Raw genomic sequence first — 15,345 nt, 5'->3', positions numbered from 1 at the left:
TGGAAACAAACTCACGTGCTTTTTTGACAGCTGTCATCTGCCATCTTTAATCTATAGAGCACAGTGCTGCCCTCTTTAGTTTGAAATGTAGTGGCGGCAAATTCCACGTGCTCTTGTTTGGAAACAAAGCCATGTGCTTTTTTGACAGCTGTCATCCGCCATCTTTAATCAACAGAGCACCGTGCTGCCATCATGCGGGCAATTTCATCACCTCTCATCCGCCATCTTTAATCCACAGAACACCGTGCTGCCCTCTTTATGGCTACTACCTTAAGCACGTAGTAGCGGGTAATTTGAAAAGTTCTGCTAGCTATCATCCACCATCTTTAATCAAGAGAGCACCGTGCTGCCATCTTTAGCTAGATACCTTTGAAATGTGGTGGCGGCAAATTGAAAAATTCCACGTGCTCTTGTTTGGAAACAAACTCACATGCTTTTTTGACAGCTACCATCCGCCATCTTTAATCAACAGAGCATAGTGCTGCCCTCTTTAGTTTGAAATGTGGTGGTGGCAAATTCCACGTGCTCTTGTTTGGTAAACATAGCCACGTGCAGCTGTCATCCGCCATCTTTAATCCAGAGAGGATAATTTAAAAAGAGAAATTCTATAGCAGCCCTCTCTCGACGCTAATTGCACAAGATGGTGGCTATACATGACTCCTTAAAGGTGCTTATGCAAGATGGCCGCTGTACATAGACTCCCTTGGGATGCTTGCGTAAGATGGCGGTTATACATGGCTCCTTATGAGACACCCTAGAGATGCTTGCGCAAGATGGCGGTTGCTCTTATGAGGCGGCTTAAGGGTCCTTGCACAAGATGACTAGAGACGCCCTAAGGATGCTTGCGCAAAATGGCGGACGCAAGATGGCGTCTATACACGACTCCTTATGAGACGCCTTAAGGGTGCTTGCGCAAGATAGCTGCTGCTCTTAGCTTAGAGGCTAACGTGTCGTGCTAGTTCGATTCATTAAATTTGGGGCTTAAATGCAAAATGTTAAATATCTCGAAAACGGTGCATCGTAGAGCAAAACGGACAAAATTTTTCTGACCAATACCTCGGTTCGCAGTATGAGGAACAAGAAAATCATAGTCTAATGATGGGATCAACGGTTCGGTTCCTACTTAGGCCCTTTGGCATTTGCTCTGTTTTAGCTTGTATTGAAGCGAGTCTTCGTAACATGATCAGGTCTAGCTATGGTAGAGAGTATAACGTACCGTGCAGGTTCGATTCATTAAATTTGGAGGCTTAAATGCAAAATGTTAAATATCTCGAAAACGATGCATCGTAGAGCAAAACGGACAAAATTATTCCGCCTAATACGTAGGTTCGTAGTATCAGGAACAAGAAAAAACATAGTCTAATGATGAGATCAACGGTTCGATTCCTACTTAAGCCCTTTGGCATTCGCAGCTATCTATTTCTACAAGATGGTGGCTGCTCTTATGAGAAACAAGATGCCTTGAGACGTCCTAGGGATGCTTACGCAAGATGGCAGACACAAAATGGTGACTATACATAGCTCCTTATGAGACGGCCTAGGGGTGCTCGCACAAGATGGCGGCTACTCTTATGAAGAAAGCTAGCTTAGAGGCTACTGCGCAAGATAACAGCTGCTGTTATGCATGTGGTGGAGGGCAATTTGAAATTCTATGTGCTTAATCAACAGAGCACCCTGCTGCCCTCTTTAGCTGAAATGTGGTGGTGGATAATTTGAAAAATTCTTTTGACAGCTATCATCTTTAAACAATGGCGACTATACATAGGCTGTTAAGGCCTTATCATTCTCCTCCTCCTCCTCCTCCTCCTCCTCCTCCTCCTCCTCCCCCCCTCCTCCTCCTTCTCTACCTCCTCCTCCGCCTCTTATGTCAAGGCATAGCTTTATATCGAACAAGTTTAAACCTGCATCGCGAAGGCAAGCGTGTGCAGCGATAACATTATTGTGCATGTTTAGACTTTCGAAACATAAGAAGAGTAGAATCAAACGCTGTACTCGATACGACATGTGATCAGAACATTGATTGATGCGTTCAGAAAACAAAATAAGTGATCAAGACTAGAATCGAACGATGTACTCAATACATCATGTGTTTAGAATATGTCAGGGGATACGCTTGTTCTAAGAAGATCAGATTGAAACATAACAAGACTAGAATAGAACACTGTAATCGATGTTGTTAACTTCAACATGTGATCAGAACATTGATTGATGTGTTCAGAACACAAAATAAGTGATCATGACTAGAATCGAACACTGTACTCGATACAACATGTGATCAGAACATTGATCGATGTGTTCAGAACACAAAATAAGTGATCAAGACTAGAATCGAACACTGTACTCAATACAACATGTGTTTAGAACATGTTAGGGGGTACCCTTGTTCTAAGAAGATCAGAATGAAACATAACAAGACTAGAATCGAACACTGTAATCGATGTTGTTAACCTCAACATATGATCAGAACATTGTTTGATGTGTTCAGAGCAAAAGTACAATTTTGATGATTTGCTTAGTGTAAAATCAAAAACTATGGAAACACACTGTGCACATATCGCATAGCTAACTCGCTCAGTAAGCAATATTGCAAAACTACAACTTCAATGATTTGCCTAGTGTAAAAATAAAAAAAACACACTGTACCCATACTGCGCAGCTAACTCGCTCGGTAAACGATATAGCCAAAATATAACTTCAAATTATTTACCTTCCATCATTCGTCTTGTGTGTAAAAATCAGTCGAACAAGTTATCGCATAAACATGGCTGAAAAAAATCGTGATAGGGTATGGAACCCAGGGGTTACATCTTATCAGAAGGGCAAAAAGGATGAAAGGACTCTTCCTCCTCCTTACCGCACATTCCTTGAAGAGCTAATTGGCTGAAGGGCTAATGGGCAAAAGGGCTAAAGGGCTAAAAAGCTAAAGGGCTAATGGGCTAAAGGGCTAAAGGAGCAACAACCTCGTCGATCGCTATCAACAAGAACGCTTGTACTTTGTTAAGTGTAGAAAATTAATCTTTATTTGTAAATTGTTTCATGTTCAGAACAAGGAATGGAAAATCCCCGAGGTGCGATGAGTTACGTTTTTCGAACTAGTGTTTGGAACACTGAACTTTTCAAGATGATAGCAGAGAGTTTAGCAATGTTCTGTTGTTGGATTTTAAATTCCGCGCTACAACATGCATAAGGTGGCAGCCCTTGAGGTTTACTGCCGTAAAGATGACAAGAGTGAGGTTAGCAATGTTCCGTTGTTGGATTTTTAAAATTCCCCGCTATAACATGCATAAGGTGGCAGCCTTGAGGTTTACCGCCGTAAAGATGGCAGCAGTGAGGTTAGCGACGCTCTATTGTCCTTCAAAGTGAGGTTAGGGTTCGTCAAGAAGACAGCTGTCAAAAAAGCACGTGGCTATGTTTACCAAACAAGAGCACGTGGCTGTGACGTCACGGTCACGTAGTATGCTGCCTCAGCATGCAAAGTTCAATGTCTACACCTACGTAGTTAACACTCTGCTATGTACAGAAGATTTTTATACATCACTATTCTTTATGCTTTAAGTTCATTCACATAGGCTATGCTAAGATAGCAGCACAAACACATGCGAACTTTGTACATTCTAATGGAATAAGTTTAGTACTGTGTGCGTCATGGATTCATGATGTGTGCACGCATTTAATCTTGACTATACGTAATGCTGCTGCTTTGTTCACAAGATTTTTATACATTGCTATTCTTTATGCTTTAAGTTCGTGCACGCACAAGCGATACTCGTACGCTCTAGCAGGAGAAGTTTAGTACGATATTCGATACATACATTATCGATAGGTGATGTGTACACGCTTTAGAACATAGCTCATCTTTATGCTTTAAGTTCGTGCACATGGGTTAGGGATACACAAAAGCGATTGCTACATGCTCTAGCGGAAGAAGTCTAGTACGATAGTCGATGCATGTAAAATCGATAGGTTATGCTAAGATAGCAGCACACTTACATGATTTTAGCACAATCTAGTGGGAAAAGTTTAGTATGATAGTCGTTTCGTGCAAAATCATTAGGTAATGTGTAAATGCTTTGAAACAAGGCTATTCTTTGTACTTTAAGTTCATGCGTACAGGTTATGCTAAGATAGCAGCACAATCTAGCGCACGAAGTTTAGTACGATATTTGATGCATGCAAAATCGATAAGTAATGAGTACACGCTTTAAAACATGGTTATTCTTCGTACTTTAAGTTCATGCGTATAGGTTAGGCTAAGATACCAGCACAATCTAGCGGAAGAAGTTTAGTACGAGAGTCGATGCATGCAAAATCGATAGGTGATGTGTACACACTTTGAAACATGGCTATTCTTTGTACTTTCAGTTCATGCATCTTAGTTATGCTAAGATAGCAGCACAACCTAGCGGAAGAAGTTTAGTACAATATTTGTTGCATGCAAATCGATAGGTAATGTGTACACACTTTGAAACATGGCTATTCTTTTTACTTTAAGTTCATGCGTATAGGATATGCTAAGATAGCAGCACAATCTAGCGGAAGAAATTTAGTATGAGATTCGATGAATGCAAAATCCATAGGTAATGTGTACATGCTTTGAAACATGGCTATTCTTTGTACTTTTAAGTTCATGCGTATAAGTTATGCTAAGATGCCAGCACAATCTAGCGGAAGAAGTTTAGTACGATATTTGTTGCATGCAAAGTCGATAGGTAATGTGTACACGCTTTGAAACATGGCTATTCTTTGTACCTTAAGGTCATGTGTATAGGTTATGCTAAGATAGCAGCGCAATCTAGCGGAAGAAGTTTAGTACGAGAGTCGATGCTTGCAAAATCGATAAGTAATGTGTACATGCTTTGAGAAATAGCTATTCTTTGTACTTTAAGTTCATGCGTCTTAGTTATGCTAAGATAGCAGCACAATCTACCTGCAGAAGATTAGTACGAGAGTCGATACATGCGAAATCGATAGTTGATGCGTACACGCTTTGAAACATGACTAATCATTGTACTTTAAGTTCATTGGTATAGGTTACGCTAAGATAGCAGCACAAACTAGCGGAATAAATTTAGTACGAGATTCGATGAATGCAAAATCAATAAGTAATGTGTACACGCTTTGAAACATGGCTATTCTTTGTACTTTAAGTTCATGTGTATAAGTTATGCTAAGATAGCAGCGCAACCTAGCGGAAGAAGTTTAGTACAATATTTGTTGCATGCAAAGTCGATAGGTAATGTGTACACGCTTTGAAACATAGCTATTCATTGTACTTTAAGGTCACGCGTATAGGTTATGCTAAGATAGCAGCACAATCTAGCGGAAGAAGTTTAGTACGAGAGTGATGCATGCAAAAACGATAGGTAATGTGTACACGCATTGAAACATGTCTATGCATTGTACTTTAATTTTATGGGTATAGGTTATGCTAAGATAGCAGCACTATCTAGCGGATGAAGTTTAGTTCGATGGTCGATGCATGTAAAATCGATAGGTGATGTGTACACGCTTTGAAACATGGCTATTCATTGTACTTTAATTTTATGGGTATAGGTTATGCTAAGATAGCAGCACTATCTAGCGGATGAAGTTTAGTACGATGGTCGATCCATGTAAAATCGATAGGTGATGTGTACACGCTTTGAAACATGACAATTCAAACTGCTGCTCTGTTCCCAAGACTTTTAAGCATAGCTAATCCTAATGCTACTCTTAACGACGTCGAGCTAAGGATTGATTACGTGACCGTGACGTCATAGCCACGTGCTCTTGTTTGGTAAACATAGCCACGTGCTTTTTTGACAGCTGTCTTCTTGACGAACCCTAACCTCACTTTGAAGGACAATAGAGCGTCGCTAACCTCACTGCTGCCATCTTTACGGCGGTAAACCTCAAGGCTGCCACCTTATGCATGTTATAGCGGGGAATTTTAAAAATCCAACAACGGAACATTGCTAACCTCACTCTTGTCATCTTTACGGCAGTAAACCTCAAGGGCTGCCACCTTATGCATGTTGTAGCGCGGAATTTAAAATCCAACAACAGAACATTGCTAAACTCTCTGCTATCATCTTGAAAAGTTCAGTGTTCCAAACACTAGTTCGAAAAACGTAACTCATCGCACCTCGGGGATTTTCCATTCCTTGTTCTGAACATGAAACAATTTACAAATAAAGATTAATTTTCTACACTTAACAAAGTACAAGCGTACTTGTTGATAGCGATCGACGAGGTTGTTGCTCCTTTAGCCCTTTAGCCCATTAGCCCTTTAGCCCTTTAGCCCTTTAGCCCTTTTGCCCATTAGCCCTTCAGCCAATTAGCTCTTCAAGGAATGTGCGGTAAGGAGGAGGAAGAGTCCTTTCATCCTTTTTGCCCTTCTGATAAGATGTAACCCCTGGGTTCCATACCCTATCACGATTTTTTTCAGCCATGTTTATGCGATAACTTGTTCGACTGATTTTTACACACAAGACGAATGATGGAAGGTAAATAATTTGAAGTTATATTTTGGCTATATCGTTTACCGAGCGAGTTAGCTGCGCAGTATGGGTACAGTGTGTTTTTTTTATTTTTACACTAGGCAAATCATTGAAGTTGTAGTTTTGCAATATTGCTTACTGAGCGAGTTAGCTATGCGATATGTGCACAGTGTGTTTCCATAGTTTTTGATTTTACACTAAGCAAATCATCAAAATTGTACTTTTGCTCTGAACACATCAAACAATGTTCTGATCATATGTTGAGGTTAACAACATCGATTACAGTGTTCGATTCTAGTCTTGTTATGTTTCATTCTGATCTTCTTAGAACAAGGGTACCCCCTAACATGTTCTAAACACATGTTGTATTGAGTACAGTGTTCGATTCTAGTCTTGATCACTTATTTTGTGTTCTGAACACATCGATCAATGTTCTGATCACATGTTGTATCGAGTACAGTGTTCGATTCTAGTCATGATCACTTATTTTGTGTTCTGAACACATCAATCAATGTTCTGATCACATGTTGAAGTTAACAACATCGATTACAGTGTTCTATTCTAGTCTTGTTATGTTTCAATCTGATCTTCTTAGAACAAGCGTATCCCCTGACATATTCTAAACACATGATGTATTGAGTACATCGTTCGATTCTAGTCTTGATCACTTATTTTGTTTTCTGAACGCATCAATCAATGTTCTGATCACATGTCGTATCGAGTACAGCGTTTGATTCTACTCTTCTTATGTTTCGAAAGTCTAAACATGCACAATAATGTTATCGCTGCACACGCTTGCCTTCGCGATGCAGGTTTAAACTTGTTCGATATAAAGCTATGCCTTGACATAAGAGGCGGAGGAGGAGGTAGAGAAGGAGGAGGAGGGGGGGGGAGGAGGAGGAGGAGGAGGAGGAGGAGGAGGAGAATGATAAGGCCTTAACAGCCTATGTATAGTCGCCATTGTTTAAAGATGATAGCTGTCAAAAGAATTTTTCAAATTATCCACCACCACATTTCAGCTAAAGAGGGCAGCAGGGTGCTCTGTTGATTAAGCACATAGAATTTCAAATTGCCCTCCACCACATGCATAACAGCAGCTGTTATCTTGCGCAGTAGCCTCTAAGCTAGCTTTCTTCATAAGAGTAGCCGCCATCTTGTGCGAGCACCCCTAGGCCGTCTCATAAGGAGCTATGTATAGTCACCATTTTGTGTCTGCCATCTTGCGTAAGCATCCCTAGGACGTCTCAAGGCATCTTGTTTCTCATAAGAGCAGCCACCATCTTGTAGAAATAGATAGCTGCGAATGCCAAAGGGCTTAAGTAGGAATCGAACCGTTGATCTCATCATTAGACTATGTTTTTTCTTGTTCCTGATACTACGAACCTACGTATTAGGCGGAATAATTTTGTCCGTTTTGCTCTACGATGCATCGTTTTCGAGATATTTAACATTTTGCATTTAAGCCTCCAAATTTAATGAATCGAACCTGCACGGTACGTTATACTCTCTACCATAGCTAGACCTGATCATGTTACGAAGACTCGCTTCAATACAAGCTAAAACAGAGCAAATGCCAAAGGGCCTAGGTAGGAACCGAACCGTTGATCCCATCATTAGACTATGATTTTCTTGTTCCTCATACTGCGAACCGAGGTATTGGTCAGAAAAATTTTGTCCGTTTTGCTCTACGATGCACCGTTTTCGAGATATTTAACATTTTGCATTTAAGCCCCAAATTTAATGAATCGAACTAGCACGACACGTTAGCCTCTAAGCTAAGAGCAGCAGCTATCTTGCGCAAGCACCCTTAAGGCGTCTCATAAGGAGTCGTGTATAGACGCCATCTTGCGTCCGCCATTTTGCGCAAGCATCCTTAGGGCGTCTCTAGTCATCTTGTGCAAGGACCCTTAAGCCGCCTCATAAGAGCAACCGCCATCTTGCGCAAGCATCTCTAGGGTGTCTCATAAGGAGCCATGTATAACCGCCATCTTACGCAAGCATCCCAAGGGAGTCTATGTACAGCGGCCATCTTGCATAAGCACCTTTAAGGAGTCATGTATAGCCACCATCTTGTGCAATTAGCGTCGAGAGAGGGCTGCTATAGAATTTCTCTTTTTAAATTATCCTCTCTGGATTAAAGATGGCGGATGACAGCTGCACGTGGCTATGTTTACCAAACAAGAGCACGTGGAATTTGCCACCACCACATTTCAAACTAAAGAGGGCAGCACTATGCTCTGTTGATTAAAGATGGCGGATGGTAGCTGTCAAAAAAGCATGTGAGTTTGTTTCCAAACAAGAGCACGTGGAATTTTTCAATTTGCCGCCACCACATTTCAAAGGTATCTAGCTAAAGATGGCAGCACGGTGCTCTCTTGATTAAAGATGGTGGATGATAGCTAGCAGAACTTTTCAAATTACCCGCTACTACGTGCTTAAGGTAGTAGCCATAAAGAGGGCAGCACGGTGTTCTGTGGATTAAAGATGGCGGATGAGAGGTGATGAAATTGCCCGCATGATGGCAGCACGGTGCTCTGTTGATTAAAGATGGCGGATGACAGCTGTCAAAAAAGCACATGGCTTTGTTTCCAAACAAGAGCACGTGGAATTTGCCGCCACCACATTTCAAACTAAAGAGGGCAGCACTGTGCTCTATAGATTAAAGATGGCAGATGACAGCTGTCAAAAAAGCACGTGAGTTTGTTTCCAAACAAGAGCACGTGGAATTTTTCAATTTGCCGCCACCACATAGAGGGCAGCACGGTGCTCTCTTGATTAAAGATGGCTGCTGTCACGTGGAATTGTCTGCCACCACATTTCAAACTAAAGAAGGCAGCACTGTGCTCTATAGATTAAAGATGGCAGATGACAGCTGTCAAAAAAGCACGTGAGTTTGTTTCCAAACAAGAGCACGTGGAATTTTTCAATTTGCCGCCACCACACAGAGGGCAGCACAGTGCTCAAAGATGGCTGCTGTCACGTGGAATTGTCTGCCACCACAGGTATCTAGCTAAAGAGGGCGGCACTGAGGTTTGCGATGCAAGATGGCTGCTGTCAAAAAGCATTTTTCAAATTATCCGCCACCACATTTCAAAGGTAAGTAGCTAAAGAGGGCAGCACTGTGCTCTATAGATTAAAGATGGCGGATGATAGCTGTCAAAAAAACACGTGGCTTTGTTTACCTCGCGCTAGTTAGGTTAAGTTGGTAGCACTAAGGTTTAGACCCGTCAAGATGGCAGCACTGCCGATGACAGGTGACGAAAGAGGGCAGCACCGTGCTCAAAGATGGCGGATGACAGCTGTCAAAAAGGGCATAGGTTTGTAAAGCAATTAGAATTTGCCGCCACCACATAGAGGGCAGCACTGAGGTTTGCGATGCAAGATGGCGGATGACAGCTGTCAAAGGTAAGTAGCTAAAGAGGGCAGCACGGTGCTCAAAGATGGCGGATGACAGCTGCACGTGGCTTTGTTTACCTCATGCTAGTTAGGTTAAGTTGGTAGCACTAAGGTTTAGACCCGTCAAGATGGCAGCACTGCCGATGACAGGTGACGAATTTTACATCTACTGCGATATAGAGGGCAGCACAGTGCTCAAAGATGGCGGATGACAGCTGTCAAAACAGCACGTGGCTGTCAAAAAACACGTGGCTTTGTTTACCTCGCGCTAGTTAGGTTAAGTTGGCACTACTGAGGTTTAGGCCCGTCAAGATGGTAGTACTGAGGTTAGCGATGCGTTGTTGTCTGTCAAAAAGCACGTGGCTTTGTTTACAAATCTGTCAAAAAGCACGTGGCTGTCAAAAAACACGTGGCTTTGTTTACCTCATGCTAGTTAGGTTAAGTTGGCACTACTGAGGTTTAGGCCCGTCAAGATGGCAGTACTGAGGTTAGCGATGCGTTGTTGTCTGTCAAAAAGCACGTGACTGTCAAAAAACACGTGGCTTTGTTTACCTCACGCTAGTTAGGTTAAGTTGGCACTAGTGAGGTTTAGGCCCGTCAGGATGGCAGCAGTGAGGTTAGCGATGCGTTGTTGTCGATGACAGCTGTCAAAAAGCACGTGGCTTTGTTTACAAATTCAAATCTCGCGCCAAAATTCAAATTTCCCGCCAAAATTCAAATTTCCCGCGGGCGGCGGCGGAGGCGGCGGCGGCCGCAGAACTGTCCCATTATACTACTAATATTTTTTCTTCACATTAACACTATTAATAGTAGAATTATTAACATTTGCGTTATTTTCTTATTTATTTATGCAAGAAAGCCAATACTATTGTAAATTGAATAGACCTGTTTGCTCAGTTTAGGTGTAAGTCGGGTAGTTTTTACTGAACTTGGGCAGCAGCTAGATTCAGTGTTGCCAATTATCACGAAGTCACTAATCGGGTTAAAATGCCACTATATGCGCACTAGGTCTTCATGGGGGAATATTAAAGCATTAAATGGATGAATAACTACAACATACCTAATTAACATTAGAAGACTCTGGTTCTTCTTCTGGTGTAGTTGCAATTGGAATATGAATATGTAACCGATGTTCCTGTCTTCCGCAAGGCATTTTCAGAGAATTCTTAATTATGTATAACAGGTCTTCCCGACACTTTTTTTTGGCGTGAAGTAGTTCCGACGTCGAGTCTGTTACGCATCTTTATTTTCACTAAGTTCAGCTGACTAAAATGACCTTCTACGTTTGAATGGAGTAATAGCAACATAATCTAAATAAAAAACGAACAAAACAAAATACCTCCACGCAGCTTTGGGCTGGCTATCGACGTTAAGGCCAGTCTGGCAAGTGGAGCAGCTTATGGGATCCGTACCGAAGAGAGCTCATCTCGCCAGGAGTAATCCGTGTTTGCCCCTTGACGATACCTTGGACATTCCGACTTTCTCCAAGCTGCTAACCGTTGTCAGAGGGTTGCACGTGAATGGTGACAAAGATTCAAGTGCAGTGACATCGTGCGGAGGGTTTCAGAACTATGTCTGCCACCGAATGCGATTTTAAGACTGAATGCTTACGTCCGTAACTTCTCCATTTGCTCTCTTTGTTTCTGCAGTGAATTAGATGGCGAGACAACACCAGCGCCACACGTAGTCAAGCGACGAAACTACTGCAGTTGTGCGGAACTTTTGAACTTCTGATGGATGAAATTAATAATACTTGACTTGAAACAACCTGAATTCGTACTTCAGACAGTTCTTCGCGCTATGACTGCCTTGCATGCAAGGAAAATACACCCCTGCGTGGATTGACATTAAACGAATAAGATTGAGTGGTGTTTTAAAGTAGGAAAGAAGAAAATAATAATACAGATGAATGCTTGTAACGGGATTTGAACCGTTACAATGGCAACCATGTTGTCATAGGAGCAATACTGTTTTCTTAGCATGGAATGAACTATAAGTTCGCACTTGGAGAGAGAGCGCACGATACTACTACTACTACTACTACTACTACTACTACTACTAAATGTTTTCATTCCTCCCCTGAAGGGGGAGGCGGGCCTCTTAGACGGTGACGCCATCTCTCAGGCCGGGAGATTTGTTACTGTGAAGGAGATGCTCGGAGAAGGTGAGGGGGTTGGCGGCCGTGGCCTATACTAGGAACTGTCCCGGCATTCGCCGTAGTGCAGGAGAATGGAAAACCACGGAAAACCATTCTCAGGACAGCCGACGTTTTGGGGCTAGCCGTGAGGTCCAGTCCTGTCCCGTCTCCCGAATGCAGATGCGTAGAGGCACGGTACAGCCGTGGCCACCCCTCCTCAGCGCACAATAAACACGACTTTACTCTTATTTACCTATGGCCGCATTTCGTAAGCCGTACTGGTAAAGTTAAGGCAGTCTCAGAAACCCGTAACACTGAATCAGTGACATCAAATGTTACATTTAGTTGATACCGTCATAGGTTTTCCTGTTATCCGAACGAGTAATAACTACTTTAGCGCGCACCTGTCCAAACAGGAGAGGTTTATGCCATGGCAGGAAGTTGTGGAACAGCTGGATGAGCCAGCGCACTCTATTTGTTTGTAAAATGCACTAATCTGTCTCCGTTCTGTTTCACAGGTCCTCCCGTATAGTTGTTATGACAGTTGTCGTCAAATTCATTCGTACAAGTCAGTTTGGGAGTAGGAACGAGACTTTTACTTCTGGACAAGTTCAAAGTCACAGGGTTCACTCTCAGCCTACACCAGAAATGAGTAAGTGCGCAGAAGTAATAATAATAATAATAATAATAATAATAATAATAATAATAATAATAATAATAATAATAATAATAATAATAATAATTTTTCACTTTCCTCCAAGAGAAAAAGGCAAAGGGGCATGGTACAGTGAGGTACAGAAAGATCTGCAGGAGATTGGGATCTCATTTGAAGATATCCAGGAGCGTGTCCCACTTATGAAAAAACACCAAAATCACAGTTTCCAACCAAAGCCGAAGCTGAAAACTGGAAAGTCATGGACGAAAGAGCGAAAGGAGCAACACCGTCTACGAATGAAGGAATAGGGATGTACTGAAATACTACCGATAGATGTCTCACGAGCAGTACCTGGTATGCTCTTGTCGATCGTCATTTGTTTGCATGTGTTTTTAATGGAAGCTCATCACCATCATCATCATCATCATCTGTTTGCCCTCCGGGTTCGGCTTTTCCCTCGGTCTCAGCGAAAGATCCCACCTCTACCGCCTCAAGGGCAGTGTCCTGGAGCTTCAGACTCTTGGTCGGGGGATACAACTGGGGAGAATGACCAGTACCTCGCCCAGGCGGCCTCACCTGCTATGCTGAACAGGGGCCTCCTTGTGGAGGGATGGGAAGATTGGAAGTGATAGACAAGGAAGAGGGAAGGAAGCGGCCGTGGCCTTAAGTTAGGTACCATCCCGGCATTCGCCTGGAGGAGAAGTGGGAAACCACGGAAAACCACTTCGAGGATGGCTGAGGTGGGAATCGAACCCACCTCTACTCAGTTCCAGCCCTCGTACCACTTTTCAAATTTTCGTGGCAGAGCCGGGAATCGAACCCGGACCTCCGGGGGTGGCAGCTAATCCCGCTAACCTCTACACCACAGAGGCGGACTTAATGGAAGTTACCTAGTTAAATGATGGAGTTAAAGATTTAACCTTTAATTAGTCGCTCACGGAGATTTCCTCCGGGCCGATTACATTTTGCACGGTACTGAACTTACCAGTTGAACTGTGGGTCTCCCCATCCCTATACTTTTCTCCTTGTTCATTTGGACTCGTCCTGTCAGCATTTCGGCGCGATCGTGCATCCTGTGTGCGAGTGTGGGATCATTGTTGTGACGAGTGACATCGTCTGGACGTTTCCTCCCTGTGCGATTAAGTAAATTACCTGATATTTTAGTGCATAATTTTTTATTTTAGAGGTCGATGACATTGTTGTTTAGTTCTTCTAAACTTATTTTACAAAAAATATTATTTAATATTTAATATGATGTGATCGTCGTAGGTAATGGCGATTCTCATGAATTTAATATCATATGATCATTCGGCATAGTTAAGGTCTACAGTATTCTGCTTTTAGATCGAACAAACTTTTAATTCTTTTAAATTGTACCGAAGAATTCTGCAATTGAACATGCCAAAACAACATCTCAAAGGACGAAAATGACACGCATTTTTAACCCCGGAGGTTACCTGCGTGCGCGTCCGGTTCCATGGCTAAATGGTTAGCGTGCTGGCCTTTGGCCACAGGAGTCCTGGGTTCGATTCCCGGCAGGGTCGGGAATTTTAACCATAATTGGTTAATTCTGCTGGCAGTGGGGCTCGGTGTATATGTCTTTATCATCATTTCATCCTCATCACGACGCGCGGGTCGCCTACGGGCGTCAGATCAAAAGACCTGCATCTGGCGAGCCGAACTTGTCCTTGGGCAATCCCGGCACTAAAAGCCATACGCCATTTCATTTACCTCCGTGCGCGACTAGTAACGTAATAATTTTCGCGTGACTAGACAAGGGTTAATATATTGTTACGACAACAAGGACAACAAGAAAATTGTGATGCCAGACTATTGCTGTATCCCAATGTCCCAAAATTAAGGTCGACCGTACTCATACCATCAATTTACTAAGCAGGATACATTCTGTAAAAAGTAATTGCATGCGATTCGTAGGCAGGACCTACGAAATCAAAATGTAACTCTTAATATCAAGGTCTGCTCGAAACATTTTACAGTTGAAGATTATGTCATCACTGAAACTGGTAAGTAAGCTAATTAGCAGTCCGAACCCGCGGTGTAGGGGGCAACGCGTCCACCTGTCACCCGGCGGCCCCGGGTTCGATTTCGGGCCGGGTCAGGGTTTTTAAATTGGTATGATTAATATCCTTGGCCTGGGGACTGGGTGTTTATGAGTCCTTAATCTTCCATGCCTCACACACAACATTCCACTCTACCGCCATTCCAATTACACGCAGGTTCACACGGTATGGTGCCAGTAGGGACAAGAGATCCACATGGGTCGACGCCCCGAACAAATAGCATTAAAAAAGAAAAAAGCTAATTAGTACTAATTAAGAAATAATTTTATAATAAGGTAGTGACATTCTGAAAAGTTATTTTCCCCTTTTCAATAATTTTAGGCCAAAGACGAAGACTTAGGAGAACGCTGTACCTTCGATATTTTCATGCTGTGGCACCGGTACCTTGGAAATAACTCAGAGAGCAAGAAGATACAGAAGTAGGAAAACAGCCATAACACCGTGTGCGGTACGGTACGCTGAATCACACAGTGACCTATAATTTGACACTGGAGCACCATCAATTTCAGACTTCCTGTACACGAAATAATTCGTTAATTCAAAATTTGAAATCTTTATACTTGTCCTATGGTCCGAAACAAGATCCTGAAACTCGTG

This window comes from Anabrus simplex, chromosome 3, assembly GCF_040414725.1.
Source record: "Anabrus simplex isolate iqAnaSimp1 chromosome 3, ASM4041472v1, whole genome shotgun sequence".
Taxonomy (NCBI): Eukaryota; Metazoa; Arthropoda; class Insecta; order Orthoptera; family Tettigoniidae; genus Anabrus; species Anabrus simplex.
Note: the sequence above shows the minus strand (reverse complement) of the source record.